Source organism: Accipiter gentilis, chromosome 4, assembly GCF_929443795.1.
Source record: "Accipiter gentilis chromosome 4, bAccGen1.1, whole genome shotgun sequence".
NCBI classification, from domain to species: Eukaryota; Metazoa; Chordata; class Aves; order Accipitriformes; family Accipitridae; genus Astur; species Astur gentilis.
The window spans coordinates 42,413,784-42,435,291 of NC_064883.1; the positions used below are offsets into that span (position 1 = coordinate 42,413,784).

Consider the following 21,508-nt stretch of genomic DNA (forward strand, 5'->3'; position numbering starts at 1 on the left):
TCTTGGTTGACATTAAGCTGGGCCAAATCTGGCAATAATGAGATCCTCTTGTAACTTACTCATAGCTGCTAGACAGCCACACACTTGCATTGCAACTTCAAGAGGTCTTATTTAATGGGCATGCAAAAGAAAGATGCCCCACTGCCTGAAAAGGGTTTATTTCCCATTGGCAAGGAAGGCTGGTCAAACAGAAATCTCTGCAACATAAATGAAGAGAAGAGAGAAGATTTGAAACTCCTGATATGCCAATGAGGAAACAAAAGTGGGCTTAAGAGCAAGTGACTCTCTGCCAGTTTTCTATTTGTATAGATGTAAAGGATGCAAGTTGTCCAACGTTGCGGTAGTGGCAAAGGCACCATGACAGACTCTGAACTGACACGGCTGTTAAATGTGATGATCTAGGCAGCAAGAACAGGCAGGAAAAACAGATGTCCATAAAAGATGAACAGTTTGCTCAGGCCCAGAACTCAGACCTCCTTACACCCAACACTGTACCCTTTCTGTCATGTGGTTGGAGGTCAGTTTTATTTCCTTTGCACTCTTGTAGGAGAGTACAAATCCTGTTGCACACTTAAGGCAGTGCTTTCTAAAATAGTGCTGATTGCATCCATTCTGTAGTCTACCCTGATAGTAAAGGACGATAGTTTTTTACTTACAGTTATTTCTCCTTAGATTCTGCACATACGTCTGCTCAGTCGCTGCTTTTGAGACCTTATGAAATCATCCTCTGAAAATACATGTAGTGGGGGTGTTTAGGAAAAGTGGTGGTCAGGAGTACTTTGTTCTAAAATGAGAAACCAGGAGACTTGGCATTGTGAACTGCAGGCTCTCCTGTCTCCTTGCCTGGGTTTTCCATTCAGATGAACAGTCAATGAGAACAAAAGCTTTGTATTTTTTCCACTGACACCTGTCTCTTTACTCCAAGATGGTGTTCCAGCTTTCCGTTCTCCCTTTGGGAAGCAGAGAAGCATTGCCAACAGGTGCAGCAATACCAGCAGTCTCTATGCCAGTATGGAGGGGAACAAGCTTTCCACTGTCATTTTTGTTCTTTTAAGTATCCTCCAAGAAACGGCTTTCTTCCTGGAGCCCTGAAGTTGTTAGGTAATTCATGGGACATGGGGGGACGTCTGTGAATTTTGATGAAGTTCCACAGGGGACCTGTAATGAAAGAATCACATAGCCATGGACTATCCAGACCGAGGGGAAACCTAGGTACCAGGCTAGACAGTATCTAGCAATTGCTTCTTGCAATGTGAACAGTGGCATGTGATCCCTTTGTTTCTCAGAGACAACCTCATGGGATACCAGGTCTTGGACAGACCTCAACTCCCAAGTCAATAATCATTCAGCAGTACTCTTCCCCTTGCTGCTTTGGGTGTCCTTTTTCACTCATTAAAGCCATTTATCATCTCTTGTTTATTCCTGGAGTTGAGTGTTACAGTCAGAAATCTCTGTTGTACCCATCTTGGATAACAGAGCCAGAGAATTGTACCTCATCACCTCTGCAGTAAGCTCTCCTTTTATGGCTTATGCAGAACAAATCTGTTAGAAAGACAGCCATTTTTTTTGACAGAGCAACTGGAGGTGGGCCAAGCTTCCTCCTCCTCCTCTCCTCTCCTCTCCTCTCCTCTCCTCTCCTCTCCTCTCCTCTCCTCTCCTCTCCTCTCCTCTCTCCTCTTCCTTTCTACAGCTAGCTTGCTGTGATGGAAGTTCAACAACATATAAACACTTTTTTTTCCTAGACAGAAACAGGCTGCAATGAAGCACTGAGGCAAGAGAAGGCAGAAGTTTTCCTCAATAGTGACAGCCTCCTGTTGAACAGGAACAGTGTTTAAGACAGCAGATACAGTGGCAGCAGGTCCACCCATGCACAGCGCGGCACTGCAAACAATAAGGTAGGAGGTGACTATCACACATAAGCTGTGTATTCTTTTAAGAAGTTTTGATTATGTTAAAGGCTCACATTTGATGACCTTCCCCTAGGTCAACAAAGCTTTTGTCTGCTGGACAGTTTGCCTCCAGCACTGCTGTGTCATTGCATCACTGATTACAGTCTTTGAGATGTCATCCATCAATGACCGTGTTCATAAGCACCTGTGCCCAACTTCATGATGCATACCACCATCTTCATTCAGATGGGTGTTTCACATGTCTAAAGTAACAAATTGGCCTGAATAATTTCCTCTTTCATTTTGGAAGCAAATCCCAACTGTTGCTTTTTTTAAGTCTCTGTGAGAATGACACTTTTGCATTTAGCTTGTCATGCATGAGAAGTTTGACATCATTATTTGATGTTTTACTGAGCCTCCCTTTGAGCCCTTTACAGAATCTTGAATCATGTCATCATTAGGTGTTTTCATAAAAGCATAAAACCTTCATGACGAACATGTAGTGCAGCACTGCTCAGAGACAGACTGTAGTGATTCTGTTACCAGTCCTGCTGTGTCCAAGCATATGCTGTAATGTCTCTTTGACTTTGACAAGTACAATCTCTTCTTAGATTTGAGTAGCATACTAAATCCTGTCCACCAGCATGAAACACCTCTTTCTTTTCATGCATATCTGGTACTCCACCTAGATCTATCTTTCAGCTTTTTGAACCATTAGTAACAGTGGCAACCTGCCTTTCATGCCAAGACCTCCCATTCCAGAGACAATGCTTTGATGTTTTGACTGCAGAAGACTTGGCACTCTCTTTTGTGGTGGAAGTAGAAGGACATTGCCCTGCTCAAAGAGTTCAGTTCACTGCCTTCATAAATACAGCCACTCTTCTTACTGGTCAGAGACTTTTCCCTGGTGTCATTTGTCATGCCTTCTGGTCTGCAGGGGTCTTGTCATCAAGTACTGTGCACGGACCATCTAGCCTTGGTTCTGCCATGATTGTTCATGTAGGAAAACATACAGACCAATTGCTCTTTGTAGTTCAGCTTGTGACCACTATTCATTAAATCTGTCATTTCCTCCTCTGCCTTTCAGCAGTATTTCCTCCATCAGGAACCTAATGACCCTCTGCAAGCTCTCATCCACCTACAATTACTGGACCTGTCTGAAGTTTGCCAAGTGGCTTAAATACTGCTTAGCATCTAGTGTCAGCTACTGTTTATGGCTGTCATACAGGTTTGTAACACACTCTCACCTGACTTATGTTATGCCCTCAAACTACCAGAAAAAATATCTACCCAGGCAAAGGATCAGACATGCATAACTGCAACTGAAGTAGCTTAATATCAGTTAAGTGTACTCACATCCTTGGCTGATGTAATTCAACAAGGCTTCAATGGAGCTAACGAAGGATTTGCTTCAGGCCTCAGTTGACTAAAAATCTCAGTTCAAAAGGCTTTTAAAGCAAAAAAAAAAAAAAAAAGAAAGAAAAGAAACTGTGGTTTTGTGGTCATAACTGGACCTGGGAACATCATGTCTTTGTTGTGTTCTGATACATGCTTCTCCCTATGTTCTTGGAATGGATCATTTCAACCCTCTATCTACACCAGAATTTCTTCTTCTTTAAAATGGACGTAACATCACTTCCCTATCGCACAGGGCATTTTGAGTGTTGACTGCCGTCATATTAGAGACCCATCTGTAATGATGCTAATAAAAGCACAGAATATTCTAGACAATATTTATAGAAGAATACAATCAAATCACCTTAGACATTTATAAACACAGATCAAAATGTTACTGTCTGCTGGGTTAAATCAATAGTCGCTAGGCCATTTCTGACATGCAGGCTGTGATCCAGGACAAGAACTGCAGCCTGGGTGAGTCTCAGTGCCTACCCAGCTCAATAGCATGTCTACAGCAGATACAAGCACTGTCTGGGACAGAGGTTAGAGTCCTGCCATGGCCACTGAGGAACAGCTGTCCTATACAGCATTTTCTTCTTCACATCCCCACTGGACAGAGGTTGGTTAATGTTGAGTTTTGTTTTAAGGGAGCGGTAGTTTAGTATGCAGTATTTCTGGGAATCATGTAAACATTTTTGCTGGGTAATCATCAGAAGGAAATGCCTTTATAAGGACCCCTGTATAGGTTTCACATCTATTAGAATTTTCTCTCGGAGACAAACCCCAAGGTCATTGTGGTTCTGCAGCCACCTCCTCATTCCTCTGCAGAAAGCAAAGTTCTTTGCTGGTGATGGGAAGAACCAATATTGACCAAGGATGTGAAGAATTGGCCTGCAGGCTCAGTGTAGAGAGCTTGGTACTGATCCTGCAGTTGACACTGGCATCATGGTCTGGCCACGTGTTGCCAAGGAGAATGGCAAATGAGTGGAAACCAAAAAAAGAGTCAAGAAAAAAGCCTTCACTTTCTCTACTCCTCCCCAAATCATATTTACTGTAGTCCCCGCCAAATTATACCTAAAATAGCTTTTGTCTGTTGCTATTTAGCCATTCAGGTTGGATCTACCAGCTGCATTAACTTGCCCCTATTGTACTATTGCAGTTGGATTGTTGCCATCCTCCCCCCATGGGTTTTCTACAGATCTATATTTCAAAGTTATGGCTCTTGCAAACCTCTGCTGTGTGAGTTCAGACAAGCTAAAAAAAATTAGTCATGTTTCCTCTGGTCCTGCTGCTTTACTAGGCTTCCTATTTGCAATCAAATTATTTTTAATTTTGACCGTGTTCCTATTGTTTGCCAGGAAGATAATCATCTTATCTCGCCACTGGGATATTTCTCTCCTTTCTCATGTAGTTTCAGATGGATTAAATAAATACCCCTTACACAAAGCACACCAAGCTGGGCAAAAGGGCATTTCACCATTGCTGGCTGATCTGAAATTTAGGAAATGTCTCCCTTTTGGAAAAAATAAAAGATTGTAAGTACTCAGACATGCCATAATGGCAGCTATGCTAATTGTACACACTCAGTTAATTTTTATCCATCTCAGAGTAGCTTTATGAAACCATGTGGGCGAAGTTAGAAGTTAGCGAGTGACACTGGCTTGGCTTACCAGTGCTGAACAACAGCCACAGATGACAGTTGTCTGAGTTTTTGGTAAGGGAGAAGCCAAAAAAAAGTCTGAGTGATCCTGTGAGATCCTTCTGCTCCTTCTTCCCAGGTGAAACCATATTAGCTCCATGCAGGGAACGGGGGATCCCCCATTGTGCCAGCCAACCGATGAGAAGGATTTTCACAGGACCATCCATGGATGCTCTTCTCCCTGCCTACGTGTCTGGAGATCGCATCAAAGGGACTTAAATGGGAGCAGGTCAGTTCACTGCATTTTGAGGTTGGATTTTGAATCCTTTTCAAGGGAAGGATAAATGCCCAGCAAAGTGAGCAACCAGGTTGCCAGCTCAGAGCAACCGAATGGGGAAGATCAAGCACCTCTTAGACCTTTCCAGTTTCTCTAGTATCCCCTCTGTGGAGGAACTGGCTTGTTAACACACAAACGACAGTCACGCAATGGAAAGTTGTATGGACAAGTGACACCCCTTGAAACCAAACTGCTCTGTTTTGTGTTTTGTAACCTTCACCCGTATACACTTTCCTACTGCTGGATGCTGAGTGGTTTACCTCCAGCTTCCTAATTATCGAAGTGCTGCTGCTTGCATTTTACTGCAGATGAGGAAATGAGGACATATGGCTTTTGTGATAAGAGATCTATGTGAGCTGTCTGTGCAACAGTGCTGCAACTTTCTATACAAGTCCATTTATAAAACAAAACATGTGTAAACAGTCAGGTTTTGATTGTTTTGGTGATTTCTTCCCCCTTGTGACAGATGTAAAGGAAAAACTGTAGGTTTCCACTTGATGTGTGCAGATAAGTTTATGGCCAATGGGAGAAACCCTAGTTGTGGTAAATCAGTCTCTACTTCCCTTGATTTCTGTCACCTAAAATCCAGCTCCACGTGGGTGGGTGGGAGGAAAAACAAAGAAACTTGGGCTCGATGGCTGCTCACACATGATTGCCTTTCAGCTGTAGGAGTACAAATATGCCTGAAGGGTTCTGGTAGGAGCTTCTTCATCAATAATACAGTAAGGAGTGCAAAACACCAATTGAAAAGGCAGCTGTAATCCAGTTTTTATAATGGGTGGCTTTGACTACACACCTGCAGGTTGGTTACCTTTCAAATCAGGAGAGGGATTAGAGAAATAGGGTCATATTCTCAAGGAGCAAATTCCTATTGAATTCAGTGGTGACAAAGAACAGGGCAGGCTGGATACACATACCTAAACCCATGTCTGGACCATGTTCTTTCAGTCCTTCTCTTATCCCTTAGACTCTACTCCAGAGGAGCCAATTGCAAGGTGGAGAATCTTGGTTCTTTTCAGGAAGAGCATCAAGATTTTCTCTAAACTTGCTGGGAAGGTGGGATGGAAACACAGGATGTCCCCTGCTGTTTTTGGCTTGCTTGCAGTTTCAGCTGCGAGTGCCACAAGGACAGTATTTCTTGTGCTATTTTCCATAATATTCAGGTGCCAGATGAGCCCATAAATATTCTGGGATAGTTCTGACCTTTCCTGAGAAAGTCTAAACTGGGTCTTTTTGCAGACAGGTAGTATAACTCTCCGGGGCTTTCACCTCCACACCTGTCACCAGTGTGATATACAGAGTCACCTTGCAAATACTGTTTGGATGACACAGGTTCCAAGCTCCATGTGCACATGAAAAAGCATCACAGAGAAATGCTTTCCTATGATGTTTGCTTCACAACCTACCCAGAAATCAGATTCTCTTTACTTTCACTTTGTCCTTTTTGGAGATGTTTTTCCCTCTGTTTGGGCAGAGAAGGTGAGTCATGGAACAAAGACAGCGTGGAAACTTACATTCAGTTATGAAAGTGCATATGATGACTATCAGGAAAAAAAATCCTCTACAGAACTCAATCTCATTTTAGTCACACCCAGCTTGGAAGAAATACGAGTTAAAACCTGTTCTTTTGGTTGATCAATGCTGCTGGCTGCTGCATGCTGCTACCTTCCTCTGTGTAGCCTTCAGCTACACAGCTGAGCTTCAGCCTTCAGTGTTTTGTTTCTTAAGATCTGAAAAATCTCTCCGGTTAGCATACAGCTAGGTGGATGGACACAAACGCTGCCTCAGAGAGGGCTGGGGGGCACCTCTGTGCTCTGACCCCTTCACAGAGCAACTTTCTAACCCCACCGAGATTGCAATATTCCTGAGTGGTCGATGGGTGACAGTGCATGGAGAGTGCTCCTCTGCTCTTGGGTCTTCATACTCTGAACCCTCTCCTCCAGGACAAGGCCCCTGCATTTTATCTTCAAGTGCAGGACTCGCCCATCTCTTTTAAAATACGGTTGCTGCTGCTGCCACCTACCTTTTATGCTGGAGTGGATGCTAGAAATATCCTGTACACCGAGCCTGGGAAGGAGCCCAGGATTTCCTCCCCAGTCTGAGGGGGTATAAACCCAAGCTCTAACCCATGAGGTTAACCTGTTGTGTGGGCAGGAGGAGTTATGTGCTGTTTGTGAGAAACAGTTTTCTGACACAGCAGAGGAAAGGCTTCAAATCCTTGTTGGTCTTGCCTGGTTGTGAGGGCTTTCATACAGCAGATCTTGGCATCTGCCCTGCAAAGCATATGGTCATATCAGCCAGGGAGCATTTCATGTAACAAGAGAGGAAGAGAAAGGTAGCTGAGAAGTGTGTGACCCCTCAGCAGTAGGGATCTGAAGCTGACTCTCACCCCTCTCAACCACTTCACAATGTGGTTCTTGTAAAATGGAAGCAGAGGTAGAGATGAAGTGCCATCCCCAAATGTCTGTCCTCAGCAAACCTCTGCATACATTCAGGCGTGTTCTGGGAACAGCACAAAGCCCTCAGGAATGCTGACACATGTGGTCTGTGGGTCCTGACCAGATTGATCTGTCAGGTAGTCCCCAAATTGCTCAGCTTTGCAGCAGTCAGAACACATGGGGAATGTGGGAATACTTCAGCAAAATAAACGTGGCTTCTCTGCAGGAGGGACATAGCCCTCTTCTTCCACCTGCTTTTCCACAGCAAACAGCAGACCAGTAATTAATCTTGGGTAAGGAGGAGCTGCAGCTAACACAGGTCTGCCAAGCCCAGGCACTGCCATGCAGAGGTTTCAGCATCACAGGCTTGTGTCTACGTGCTGAAATCCCACCCAAGTCCATTACCAGCTCCAGGCTTCAGCTGTGAAGCAGCACACATTTTCTGAGTAATTGGTTTCTTTCCTTTACACTGAGATGGCATCATTCCTGTACAGGAATACTAATACTAAGTATAGGAATGATTTCACCCACTGCCGATACGCAGCCATCTCGATGGGAGAGAAAGCCGTCTCACAGCACACAACAGCTTTATGCTGCTGTTTAGGACAGGAAGCAAGAAAGGATATTATATCAAACAGAAGGCATGAGAGAATTTCAGGTTAGACGGAGCATACTTAGTCACAGAAGAATTGGGTCGGTGCTCTGGGACCTGTGTTCACTTCCTGCAGGAGCCCTAACATAGCCCAAAATAGTAGCAGTTAGGTAAAAGCCAAGTATCTTCCCCTTTTCTCCCCACATCAAATACTAATGCTTACGTCATTAAAGGAGAAGCATAAATAGAACAGCCTGGGGCTGTGATTTGCAAAGTTCTTGGTCTGTGGATGAACCATCAGCTTTTCTTATAGCTCACTATTACGCACTGTGCCATCAAACTTTTCAGTGAAGATATTATCGGGATGATATAGTCTTTCATATCCACCCCAACACGTATACCAGTCAACTAAGAAGAATCAGAGCACACATCTATACGTTTTATGTGTGGCATGGTTTTCATCTTGCCAACTAGCACATACACCAGCATGGCATGGGACAGCATGCACCATAGAACGCTTCCTAATGGCAGTTTGGACACTGTTTTGGAAAAGAAGGGAGAGTTTGTCTGTATGGGTACAAGGTATGCCGTGCCTGTTGTCCTCAGGGACAGAGAACAGCCCACGTCTATTTTATTTCCCCATATGGAGCCACTACAACCACTGTCTGCAACACACTGGTTTTAGTAGTGCTCTCCACTGTGCACTTTCTACCAGGTTTTCACTCCTCTCCAGAAACGTGGCAACGGCTGTCAGCCGGCAATTGTAGGAGAACACATGAAACTATGCGCAGAGCCACACACCTCTGTCTGTTCTTCTGCCAGGCTTTGTAAATGTTTTGAAGAGCAGCTCGAGGAGGGAGAATCCGGGGGCAGATCCTTAGCACACCCATCAGCAGAGAGCTGTTGACATCAGTGGAAACAGCCTTTACACACATGACGATCCTCGTATTGTTCAGGAACACCCTGGAACTGAAAACCCCGTAGCGGGATTCCTGTGGCATCGAACACCTTCAGAACAGAGAAGTGGCTTGGAAGGAGTTTTCAGCAGTAATTGGTGCTTGCCTAACTGATTCCCATTAAACCCAGGAGGTTTTAAAGGAGCTGCTTGTCGCTTAGTGCCTTATCATACTTGAACCTGAAGTCCTGGGGTCCTGTGCCTGGTTCCCAAGGTAAACACATGTGATTTATTTCAGAAAGGCATCTGCAGCACAAGAATTCATTACACACATCCCCGATGGGCAGCAGCCAAAACATTTCAAATGTGCCAAGTTACCAGAATTTTATTAAAAGCTGTTAAGAGTTAGAGGGAAGGTGCAGAGAAAGGCAACCTCCTTCCCAAAGCCAGGTGGCTTAGGATAGACTTACGCCGCTTCCCAAATGGATGAGGCAAGCTGGAGTCAGAGGTTCCTTCCAGCAACAGCTCAGTCCCCCTGGATGTCTCTCCGTAAGCTGCATAAATATTCTGGGGAGGGGGAGGGAGAGAGAAAAGAGTGAAACCTATTCAATTACATCAAGAACACGACTGGCCCTAGTAAAATCATTTATGGAGTGAGGGAACCCAGAGCGGTTTGGGCTGGAGCCATCTGCTGTTATTTGGTATATACAGAATTGGTTTCTATGGATTTTATTAATAGGTCACGCGATTGTATATGAGGATGTGAGATCTGAATCTCTCAGGAGAGGTCCCTGGTTGAGGTTTCTATTGCCTTTATAGGCAATGGCTCAAACTTTCTTGCAGCAGCAAGTCCTTAAAAACTTGAGGGGAATGGGTCTGGGTTTAGGATTCCACCCATTTTTTTCTCTATTCCCCCCCCCCCGCCAATATCTTGAACTGACTTTGTTCCTCTTACTCTCCACAACGCATTTACTAAATGGGGAAACAGGGAAATAATCAGAGAAATAGTCTTACTTACTTTTTCCACTGTCTGCATGAATTTTCTCTTTCCCACCAGTCTGAGCGATATCTGGTGCAAAACTCAAGCCCCACATCCATCCGCCTTTCAGGCACAAGGCTCTTGTTGGCCCTTTGCTCAGGGGTGAATTTTGCCTTTATGCCGTCTTTCTCTCCCCGTACAGAGTCAAGCTCAGAGGGACCTGGACGCACAGAGGAGGCTTGGGACAGGTGGGTGTAAATTGGAGCAGCCCAGAGGCTGCTCTACCTCCCACAGAGAGCTGCCCACGGAGCCCCGAGCTCTTCTGGAGAGCAAAGCTCGGGAACACCTGAGACCCTACCCTACCCTTCGGTCTTAACTTTGGCTTGCTTTTGCTTCAATTCCCCCCAAATGGTTTGGCAAACCCAAACCGAGTTATCAGAGAGCAATCCTTTCTCCCCACGTTCACGTCTTGGCCGCGTGGAAAGAACCGGGCGCTGCGGAAAGCTGTGCTGCCCCAAGGTTTCACCAGCTTCTCCAAGGCTTCAACTCATGAAGCCCCATCTCCCGGAGTCAGCAAGTTCCAACACTGGTTTTCATCATCTCCTGGTTTTTCACGTTAACCCTAAGCGCGACAGATCGGTCCCAGCCCCCCCCCCCCCCCCCCCGTTTCAGAAGGTCCCAGAAACCCTCAGCTGGAGCGCAGGTGGTCAGACTGGTCCTCGAAAGCAAACGTGGGAGATTCCCACGGGGTCTAATCCGAGCTACGGGACCGGCGGGAACCCCCCCCGGTACCGAACGGGGCTGCGTGGACGGGAACCTCACCCCAACCACCGGCCGGCCATGCCAGTCCGGCGTGTGTGTGTGTCCGTCCCCCCCCCACGCCGGCCGCGGGTTGGAGCTGCCCCGCGGGACGCTCCGCGCTCCGACCGACTCACCCACCCCCGCCGTGGGGGGGAGCAGGCGGCGGCGCCCCCTAGCGGCGCGGCACCCCCCCCCCCCCCCTCCCCGCTGAGCACCGGCGGCTCGCTCGGTGGCGGCGGGACCAGCCCACCGCGAATTCCACCCCCCCCCCCCCCCACCTCCGCTGTCATCCCATTGGCCGCGGCGGCGCCGCGCGTCAGCGCTTCCTCCCGCTTTTGTGCACCGCCCCGCGCCGCCCCGCGTCCCGCTGCTGCCGCCGCCGTACCGTGCCGAACCGGACCGAGCCGTACCGGACCGGACCGAACCGAACCGGACCGAACGGTGCCTAGCCGAGCCAGGCGTTGGGACCGCGGTCCTTCGACTCACCCGGCATGGCCTTCCGCGGTTAGCCGCACCGCCGGACCGGTAAGTCTTATCCCACCGCCCCCCAATCCTGCGAACGGGGCGCGCCGCGGGCGGTAAATCCCGCTCCGGGCTGCGGGTTTGGTTCGCTCTTTTTAATTTTTTTTTTTTTTTATTGGCTTTTTCGCAGTGGTGACCGAGAGTTTTTGCAGCCGGGTCTGGCTGCGGGGGCTTTTTCTTCCTCCCCTTCTAGACTTGCAAGCGGGAGCTTGTCCCTCCGGGCAAAAGAGCTCGGCTGCGTTTGGGAAGCCGGGGGGAGGCCGTGTGTGTGGGTGCGGAGCACGGGGAGGACCTGCCTCCCCTTCGGGGATTTACCTTCCCCGGCACAGCCCTCGCCTTGCTCGGCTATCTGTTTTTCCCAGGTTGTTGCCTGGTGCCGTGAGCCAGCCTGGAAAGTCTGTCCGTGCTGCAGCTGCCTAACAGCGAGCGTCAGGATGAGACCCTGAAAAGGACGGTCCCGTTTACCGGGATGCCTTAAACTGTTGAGCCAGCGAGCGTGTTGCTGGTTGCAGTTACTTGGGTCCCGCTTTCAGTGGAAAACGTCGTGTCCCTGCCAGGGAGCTGCGGGAATGCCCCGCCGGCCCTTGAGCAAAGTCCTCCCTGCACAGAGTCTGTCCCGAGTGGGGAGGATGGGATGAGCGGTGGGGAGGATGAAGGCTCTGCGGCTGGCACGGACCCCCGTGGGCGAGGGAAGCCGGTTACCCGTGTGGTGTATGCGACCGTGCCGGCTGGCAGAGCCGGGAAGCTGGATTTCCACCTGGACGGAGCGAGTGGCTGTCGTGGGGAGCTGTGCCACGAATCGGGCTGATGCTCCAGGAGGATTTGTTCCGCCGGCACCAAACCTCAGCCCTCGGCAGCCAGACGGGGAGCGGAGCGGAGGTGGAAGCCGTGTGCCAACACGAGTGGGTGTGCGCCGGCGGGCTCGCCAGGTCGTGCGCGGCGGCCAAGCGCGTCTCTCGCTGGCCGTGACACAGCTTGGAGAGCGGTTTCCCCCTCTGCTGCTGCTTTTATCCTCCTCTTCAATTCCTGTCGTGTAATCCAGTGGTTTTTTTGGAAGTAGGCCCGCCCCTGGTTCGGTGCAGGGTCTGCATGCGTTGCCGATGCGGGGACTGAAAGCACGGGGCTCGCTTGGGGTTTGGAGTCTTGGGATTTGTGCAGAGTTAAAGTGATCCCAGGGATTTCCAGGGTCTAGCTCTTTCACCTCTCCGGTGAGTGTGAGCGGTTTGGGGGAATTTCCTTCTGTGGCGCCTTGTGAATTTGTTTCCAGTCCGGCACGTGCAGCTTGATGTAGCTCTGTGCAGGATTTGTGCCTGGAGTGCAGCTCTTGGAAGCTGTTCCTCGGGCATGCCAGAGATCAGCTGCATTTGGGGGCTTTCCTGTGACTACCTGTGTCTTGTGATGCCTGTGTTGGATGGTCCAGTTTCCAGAACCCCTGATTTGACATTAGTTATAAACGGGGGTTCAAGGTTTCCCAGGGCTCCTGCTGATTCGGAGCATACTTCCGTGGCTGGGCACAGCCTTTGCCCTAGGTAGGTTTTGCAGCTTGTAAAAGCTCTTCTGTTGGAGGCAGGACACAAGGCTGGATGGGCTGCCAGCCTGGTGGGATCTGGATTTAAAGGCTCTTTTATACCTTCCTTCTCTAAATGGGTTTTGGTACTGCAATTTTTTCCGTGGGTCTTAAATCTCCATCAGAAACCCACAGCTCTGCCCTGTCAACGTGTGCTGATGGGTGATGTGTTTCTTTTTCTGGAGGCTGTTATAGCATATGAGGGAAGTGTGCTCATGCAGAGAGATGTAGTCTGGATTTTCATCCAGGATGGAGAGACTGCGTCACGAAGAGCCAGCGATTACAGCAGCTGGAGGAGCGCAGTCCTCTCTCCATCCCTTCTGAAACGTTGCTATTGATGATGCTTCAAGGTGTTAGCAGGCAGCTGGGACTTGATGTGTTTTCTGAATTTTCCCATCGGGAAGATGCTGGCAAGGATCACACGGTGTGTCTGGCTCCCCGGCAGAGCAGTGAGATGGAGTTTGTTGCTGCGGTATGGAAGGTGATGCGCTTCCAGCCCTGCTCTCCCCAGGTGGACATGGGAACCAGTGTAAAAGCTGGCAGGATCTTCTCCCAGAGGAGGGCCATGAAGATGATCAGAGGGCTGGAGCACCTTTCCTGTGAAGACAGACTGAGAGAGTTGGGGTTGTTCAGCCTGGAGGAGGCTCCGGGGAGACCTTAGAGCTGCCTTCCAGTACCTAAAGGGGGCCTACAGGAAAGCCAGAGAGCGACTTTTTAAGAAGGGCATGTAGTGATAGGACCAGGGATAATGGCTTTAAACTGAAAAAGGGTAGATTTAGATTGGATGTAAGGAAGAAATTCTTCACTGTGAGGGTGGTGAGGCACTGGAACACGTTGCCCTGAGAGGTTGTGGACGCCCCATCCCTGGCAACGTTCAAGGCCAGGTTGGATGGGGCTTTGGGCAACCTGCTCTAGTGGAAGGTGTCCCTGCCCATGGTGGGGGCGGTGGAACTAGATGATCTTTAATGTCCCTTCCAACTCAAATTCTATGATTCTGTTCCGGTTGATCTGGCCCTGCTGTCAGAGACCTGCTGGTTGAGGCTAGAGGGAAGTGAGTCAGGGTTTGCTGTTAGAAGAGATATCTTTTATTAGATGCTTGGTGAATGCAGACTGGCTTTGGAGTGTATGAGCCTGTCTAAGCACAGAAGCTGCAAACCTCAGAGCTGAGAATTAGGAGGGAGTGATTGCTCTGAGTTTACCTTGGCTCTTATCATTGAGGAGATCATCTGAAAGAAAAGGGAAGAAAAAAAAAAAAAGAAGAGAGATACTCAATTACAGTTCAGCCTGTACAGTTCATCTGGTCTAAAGAAACATGTTTTCTTTCTGTCTCTACAAATGTCCAGACTCTTTTAGATCCTGAGATCCAGCACAGGAGAGGGACACTCGTCCCACCTGCCAGCCTTTCTCAGGAGGTGGCTGAGTCCTTTGCAGCCCAGCTCCTGCAAAGGAGAGCTGCGGGCGACGGGGCTGGGGCTTGCTGATGCCTGACAGCAGCAGGAGGCTGCTGGGCTCAGTCGCTTCCACTCCCTTCTCTGCACGTAGTACAGGCCAAGTGCAGTGTGCGTAGAAATGTGCAGAATGTCAGCTGTGCACCGGGGAGATGGAAAATGCATTATGGAGCCATAAGAAGAGGAATATGGAATTCAACCTTTTTTTTTTTTATTTCCTCAGACACTTTTTGGAAAAGCTATAAATGGCACACTGATCCTGAACCTGGCGGGTTTGCTCTCAATCCCCAGACTTTATTTTCTTATTTAAGTTCCACAAGGGGAAATGGGTGACCAGGCATTTTCGGCAGGTGCCTCCAGGGAGCAGTTCCCCATCCCCACATGTGGCTGTGTATGCTGGGTCAGGACTGTCTTTGCCTTTGCTGAGTCTGGTATGAGATGCAGAGATGACGAATCTCATCTTGGTTGTGCCTGAAACGTGCTGTCTCTGCGGGCTTGTCCTGTACCCCATGTGGTGTGAGCCTTCATCTGATGTGAATGCTGTGGTGAGCATCAGATGGACAAGACGAGTGCTTTTCTGTCTGTGAAGGCGCAAGTAAGCACGCTTGAGCATGGATATGTGGCATTTTTGTTTGTTTTCTGTCCGTCCCAGCAGTTCTGATCTGGTCTGGCCAAGTAATCTTCCCATTAGTCACTAAAATGGCACCGGCGTTCAACCAAATCAGTCCGTCCTAGCTCATCTGTAATGATGCAAGAAAGAAAAAGCAAAGATCTCTTTTAAAATAGTTGCTCTTCAAAGCCACTGGGAATCTATTCCCTGCGGAAGACTGATTACGTGGGAAGGGAGAGCGAGAGAAGAACACTGTAGTGGGACTAGCAGAGAGTTTTGGGGCTGCAGGCTGGGGGTACACAGATCCCTGCTTTGTTTTAGCCCTGGGGCTGTTGCTCCAGGAGCTTTTCCTGGAGCCACAGGGCTTGGGGCCAAGCTGAGTCTCTGATGGTGGACGATGTAGCATCAGCGTGGTCCACGGTGGGGACCCGTGGAGGAGTTTGGCCCAAAGCCGGCTCACCCGGTGCCGCAGCAGTTGTGGTGGAAGGGTTCGGCGAGCTGAGGGTGTGTGTTCACAGCCGAGCCCCATGGCTGCTCGCAGCTCTTCCCTCTGATTCCCCATCTCTGTGGCCCAGGGTGGGGACGAGCTATTGTCATCGCTGGGTTTGGTCTCAGGTGCCAGCTTGTGTTCCCAGAGCCCTTGGGACATCTGCGAAGGCTACCCAAAGGGTTTGAGCTGGGCTTTTGGAGGCTTGTAGAAGTCAAGAGTGAAAGGTATACCTGTACTCGCCTAAAAGAGGGGAATTCAGCTCCCGAATGCATTCCCCAAACACCATTTCCTAACCTGGAAGATCCTAATATAAATGTTAGTGGAGACCAAGGGACTCTGAATTTAATGAGAATCTGTAGTAGGCTGGAGCCTGTCCTGCTCTCCTGAGTTAAAATGCAGGTTGGCCACCATTTAATGCAGAACTAATTGTCACTTCGGTGAAAGCTCCCCTACTTTTATGCTTTCCACTCTGCAAGATAATCTGGAGCAGCCCGGGGAGGACAAACCACAACAGCAATGAAACCCAGGGTGGAGCTGAGCCGGGGTTTGGCTCAGCACCGCAGAAGTTGTGTGGGACAAAGTCCGGTTGGCAATGCGTGCTGCGTGCCGTGCCTGGCAGCACGGGCCAGATTCTGGAAGGAACTGACCAAGCTACTGCATGGGCTGCTGCGTAAACAGCGTGTGTGGGGGCCAGGTCCTTGAAGGGGGTGGGAGGATGGGTTGAGTGTTCGGGTAGTGATTAAACACCATGTTGCTTGAAAAAATAGCCCTGGGTGGGTGGATTAGAGGCGCTCTGCAAACCTACTATGGCCAGGAGCTTGTGTCCTAAACAAGAAAGTAATCTGATTGATAGCTAGATGATTCAGAGGAAAAAAAGACTCTGTACAATTGCTTTGGGAAAATAATTTGTAAGATAAGAAGTCTTCGTGAAGGAGATGGGAATATCTTAAATCCAACACTGCTGAAGGGTGTTTGTGGCCTCTGCACTACTTTGAGTGCTCCTGCACTATTAGGACTGTCCTGGAGTGATTACATTTGTTAGGTCCATGTGAAAGTTTCTGGCACAGCAGCTTCCAAGTGCCCACAAATCCCCAAACTTTGAAAATTTTGCACATAGCAGTCATTAGCCTAAACAAACATCATGTGCAAAAGTGAACCCTGTATTGTGCTACAAGTTCTGCTGCTGCTGTCTCCATGCAGAGTTTTGGAGGAAGATGCTACTTCTTTGGGGAATCCGTTGAGGTCTGTCCTTGTTGAGGTTGTCCTTGTCCTTCAGTCCTGAATTGGTCAGGCAGTTGGACTAGATGATTGTTGTAGATCCCTTCCAACTGAACTATTCTATATACTTACATGGAAGTCCATTGTAACAAGGCTGGTGGATTACTTGGATTGCTTGGTGCTTTTGTGCTACAATCTCTTCGGGTTTTTTGTGGTTGAGCAGAGGTCAGATCAAGCTAGTCTACTCATAAACTGGAAATAGTGCAGGGCCCTCAGGATAAGAGCCTAAAAGAATCTAGCAGATATTTAATCTCTTTGTAGTGGGCTGTTTGCAGCTTTTGCTCTGCAAGGTGGCAGCAGTGATTCCCTGTCCCAAGGCATGAGGACCCTGCAGAAGTGTGGTGGACACAGGGTGATGGGCATGTGATGCCCATCTGATGCCATCAAGATGCCCATGTGATGGGCATCTTGCCAGCTCCTGAGTGCTGTGATAAGGAAGACTTAGTTGGGGAAAATGGCTTGGGGAGAAAGTGCAGGGTGAAGTCTGTTATAGTTGGTGGTGAAAGTGAGCTGAAGGAAAGGCATATGTGTGTGCACAAAACCCTGTTTTAAATACCCTCTTCCTTTCAGCCTCTCACCTCCTCCTCTCTGCCACTACTCAGGGAGTGCCCTGGGTTGGGGACTGTCCCTTTTTTGCCTGCTGGGTCAGCGCAGTGCCACCACAGCTGATGCTGTTATCTATGTCTGGGCGATGCTGATGGGTTGATAACTCTGCTTGGTATCTACAGCAGAAGTAACACAGTTGCTGTGGAATTGGATGGCTGGAAGGAGGTGTGCGGACTGGGACAGTGGGGCAAAGTGGTCTGGGAGTGTGTAAGCGATGAACGACCAGTACTTGGAAATCAGAGATCAGAGACTGGACCTTGCTTCTCTTGAGGCTGGTCAATGCATTGATGTAGTGTAGAGCTGTGGAGCAGGGCTGGTTTTGCTGAACTGATGAAGCATCCTTCAGTAAAGATACCAGGCTGGGCCAAGCTCCTGGAAAGCTTTCCTTGCTGATGCAGCCTCGATGCCTTCTGTTTGCCCTTCAGCACAAAAATACAGCACCGGTCCCTCTGCTGCAGTCCTGCTGGCTTCCCACTTGGAGAGTGGCTTTCGGGAAACCTGAGCACCTGTTTGCTGCTCCTTGGTCTTAGTCCCTCAGTGCCGGTGCTAACAGGGCAGCGAGAGTCATTAGAGAAATACTCACGATATTTCAGTTATTTCTCTTTGGATGGTGCTGGTGGCAAGTAAAAGAGATAAACAGAGACTGTATTGAGCTGTGCTTAGCTTATGGCATCATTGGTTTTACTGAAAGGTTCGAGGTCCGGCTCTGAACATTGTTGCTGCCTGGGATAAACCCAGCAGCAGGGTGCATTAGAGCTGCTCCTGAGCTGTGCTGTGTTTTGCCAGAGGGGAAAAAGTAGGGAAAGGTGCCGTGTTTTTAGTGCTCTTGCTGTGTATTCCATCTGAACGATAGCCACAGGGGGCCGATTGCAGTGCCTTGGATGAATCATGATGGGGCAAGTCCTGTCATGCTTCTTTCTTCAGTTTTTACTGGAAAACTCTGGACTTGGCTCCTGTTAACTCCCAGGAGCTGCTCCTCTGATGGTGGCAGCCAGGGGAAGCCCTGCTGATGTCTCCTGTTGCAGGCTTCTGGGTGTTGAAGGTGGGAGGGGACCATCGAGGCTGCTCAGATGTGGGACCACACTGCCCGGCGCTCTGTCCTGCTCCCCATCCTTGGCTTGCTCTGGCTTTGCTGGCTGGGGGGATCTGCTTCACCGGTGGCCTGGGCTGATGCCTGCTTGCTCCCCCTCTTGTGCTATGGTCACTTTCGGCAGTGCTGCCCGGGGCAATATAAAGTGCTCCTGGATGCTGACTTGAGTCATGGGTGGCTCCGACAAAAGGACAGCTGTGTTGTTTTCTACATATCCTGATGATGGTATCTGTTTGAAGACTCGCGTGGCTTCACCTTACTCGGCTGAAATGATCTCTTGAGCGTGGAGGATTTGAGGAACCATGCCCGCTCTTGCCTATTTTTGTTTGGGGTGGGGATGCTTGCTGGGGCTCTCCACGATGCTCTCCCCAAGGCATGTGCATGATGCGTGTCACTGTGTTACCTGGCTGATGGCTCAAGAAAAAGAGAGAAAATGTTTAGTCATCGCAATATTTCAGCAACTTCACCTCCAGCATTACCGGTGTGACTAACAGCTGGTGCATCCCTTGTTGGCTTCGGGATGGGGCTGTAAGGGGTGAGGATGTGTTTTCTGTTTGCAGTTTGTGTTATAGGAGGTGGGATCACATAATTGGCTTTTGGACCCAGCATAAAAGGCGCTGAAGATTTCAACTGGCTTCATCTCTGGAGGGAAAGCTGGGGATGAGCTAGTTCAAGTCTTGGTCTATGTCCAGGAAATCCTGTGCAGGAGAACTTCCCTTTCAGGAAGCCTGTTGGGCTCTTCCAGGGAGGTGGTGTGGCACGCTGTGCTTTCATTCTGGGCCACCCCAGAGTCCCAAAGCTGTTGGGGGCTTGGATGAGATGGAGCAAGACTTCTAGTACCTGGTTCATCGTTACACGGGAAGTCAATTTGCCTTTTGTAGTGTGCACTGCCAGAGAGGTGCAGGTTGGCATCTCACTTCTGTGGGAGCTTCTCAGGCAGTGGTGGCTGTGTGTTTGCTGTGGGAGTCGTCAAGAGGTGATGAAGGTGGGAGGTGTTTCTGGAAAAACGTGGGATGTGTTGGAAAGGGTCTCCCCTTGCTGGAAGGGGAACCTCCCACCTCCCTGACCTGTCTTGGGCTGGATTTCCAAAACCTCAGCTTAAGTGCGTCTTTCATGCACCTGTGTGCGTATGTGCATCAACTCCTGTACGTATGTGCTGTGCAGTCACCACAGACCCCTGCTTGGCAGGGATCTGGTGGATGAAGCATCCTGCAATTCTTATTACAAGCTTGCTTGCCCCAGCATTGGCTTTTGGGCTGGCAGGCAGCAGGTTTCCTATCTGCTCCGGCTCTTTGGAAGAGCGTGGGTAAGGAACTTGCCGCCTTCTCGCTAATCACTGCCTCTGTTGCTTCCCCCTCCATTCGGTGCCCATAGCGGGCATCTCTGCCTGCTCTGAGAGCATGGGGTGCTGAGAAACACCCCTGCCAGGCAGGGATCGGGACCGTGGGGGATCCTGGCTGCTGAAGGCTTTGCCAAGTGCTTTTATAGCACATGCTTTGTGGCGTGTCTTATAAAACCTCCTGCAAGGTAAACTCTATTTTGGGGCCATCCCTGACGTAATCTGTCAAGAAAAGGTCTGCTCTTTGACTTACTGCTGAAAGTCTGGTTGTGGATGGATGACCAGTTGCTTACTTAGCATTACCAAAGCAACGAGTTGTTGCTTTCCATGACTCATGAAAATGCACTGTAGGCTCTCTTAAGAATGGCTGAGATCATTTTTTGGCTGCACTGGGGTATCTGGTTTCCTTAGCAAATAGCAGTGGGGGTGGAGGGAGGGGGATTTCCAAACTCATTTCTTTGTATGTGTGATCTGGTTTTTTGAGCTTGCCTAATAAAATACTTCATTTGAAAAAGGGAGGGAAAAAAAAAAGGTCTGTAGCTTCCACACGTCTCTGTTTAGTTTTTGTAGCATGTCTCACTTAGTTGTGTTTTGCTGTAAAAAGGGGAAAGGTACTAATAACATTGCAGAGCCATATGCTGTATTTTTCCTCTTAAGCAAGCACAGAAACATTATGGGTGGTATTCTTCTTTTAAAGCAAATTCTTCTGGGGAACGAGAAGGAGGTGCAGAGAAAATTCTGCAAGCAAAACCATAATTGCATCAATTTTTTTTGTTGATAATGGTTGCTCAAATAGAGGACTGATTCTATAGTGATGCAGCAAGGCAGAGTATTAGCAAGGGGTATTTTAGTGTTTGGTCAATTATTTATTTTTTTAAAAAATATTTATTTATTTATTTGTAGACCTGTGATTCGCTTTCCAGTTTTGTCTGCAGTCTAACGGGACCAGCACTCACATCCCTGAGAACCAAGTGCAGCAAGATTAGCATTAACCGGAGGAGAATCAGAGCGGTGATAGCTTTGTGATAACTTCACATAGCTGGAGGTCCCCAAGCGTTTTGCCACCTCTGCAGCCAGGTTGCGGCAGCCTCTGCAGTATGTTTTGTGGTCTAGCTCCGCTTTGCAGGCACCTGAGAGCGGGCAGAGAGAAGGGAGGGGAAATCCTCGGTAGGGAGAAGGTAATTGTTTGAATAGGGAGATATGTGGAGTGGTGGATTTAATGTGCCCGTGCTTTGCAAGTGGTGGAAGGGGCGAAGGTTAGGCTTGTTAAATGCTGTCTGCAGCAGTGTTAGCTGAGTTCAGGAATTTAATAATGTGGACTGACCTCTCGTGCTGTGCACGTTCTCTGCCAGCGCTTGGCCGTGGTTGAATTCTGCTGCTGGGGCAGGCAGAAGCGTGTCCCGGTGTGCTGTGGGAATGGGCTAGAGCTGCCCGAGGGCTGCAGAGGGGCAGCAGATCTGTCCTGGGAACAGCAAAAACACAGAAGCGTAATGGCCCGGCCGTTGGCCAGGGGTGAGCGGGAACAATGTGACTGAACAGGTTTGTGCTCACTTCCTTGTAATCTCAAAGATGAGATAATACAGAAACCCA

At 48.9% G+C, this 21,508-nt stretch overlaps 1 protein-coding gene across 2 annotated transcripts in view; it reads left to right on the top strand.

The window, feature by feature from the left end:
- Positions 1 to 11,362: 11,362 nt before the first annotated feature.
- Positions 11,363 to 21,508, top strand: part of LOC126037884 (mitogen-activated protein kinase kinase kinase 3-like) — an 83,811-nt gene continuing 73,665 nt past the window's right edge. For both annotated transcript variants that reach the window (XM_049798787.1, XM_049798788.1), the window contains exon 1: positions 11,363 to 11,493. The gene's annotated coding sequence lies outside the window, so the exon portion shown is untranslated. The remainder of the gene's footprint in view (positions 11,494 to 21,508) is intronic.